Raw genomic sequence first — 722 nt, forward strand, 5'->3', positions numbered from 1 at the left:
CGCGGTGGTCTAGCGGTTCTAGGCGCTCAGTCTGGACTGCTACGGTCGCAGGTTCGAATCCTGCCTCGGGCATGGATGTGTGTGATGTCCTTAGGTTGGTTAGGTTTAAGTAGTTCTAAAATCTAGGGGACTAATAACCACAGATGTTAAGTCCCATAGTGCTCAGAGCCATTTGAACCATTTTTATGTTATGCTAATTATTGCTATTCTGATCAGATGAAGCGCCATCTGTCGGACATTTTCTGAACGTTTGTATTTTTTCGGTTCTAATAAAACCCCATGTCATTCCAAGCAGGTGTGTCAATTTTTACCTCTCTATCTACATTATTCCGTGATTTATTCAGCTTTCAAATTTATACTGACTTTTGATCACCCGGTATATCAACGGGGGCAGGTGGAAATGTGTGCCCTGACCGGGACTCGAACCCGGGATCTCCTGCTTACATGGCAGACGCTCTATCCATCTGAGCCACCGAGGGCACAGAGAATAGCGCGAGTGCGGAGACTATCTCGCTCACGCCCTCCGCGAGACCCATATTCTCACCTTCTACGTCCACACACTACATTCGTAGTGTCCCACCCCAACACACTCATTACTCGTGGAAGGCATTCTTACCAAGTCCCGTAAGAGTTCGGGGACTATGAGTGCGTCTTCACAGAAGAAGAAGGTCATGGCCGGTGTTGCCAGAACTATATACTTATATGGATATTGTGTCTGTTCT

At 47.1% G+C, this 722-nt stretch overlaps 1 non-coding gene across 1 annotated transcript; it reads right to left on the reverse strand.

The window, feature by feature from the left end:
* Positions 1-405: 405 nt before the first annotated feature.
* Trnat-ugu lies at positions 406-480 on the reverse strand. Its single transcript has one exon. It is a non-coding gene; the product is annotated as a tRNA-Thr (tRNA).
* Between the last annotated feature and the right edge of the window lie 242 nt (positions 481-722).

The sequence above is a fragment of the Schistocerca piceifrons genome, chromosome 5, assembly GCF_021461385.2.
Source record: "Schistocerca piceifrons isolate TAMUIC-IGC-003096 chromosome 5, iqSchPice1.1, whole genome shotgun sequence".
Taxonomy (NCBI): domain Eukaryota; kingdom Metazoa; phylum Arthropoda; class Insecta; order Orthoptera; family Acrididae; genus Schistocerca; species Schistocerca piceifrons.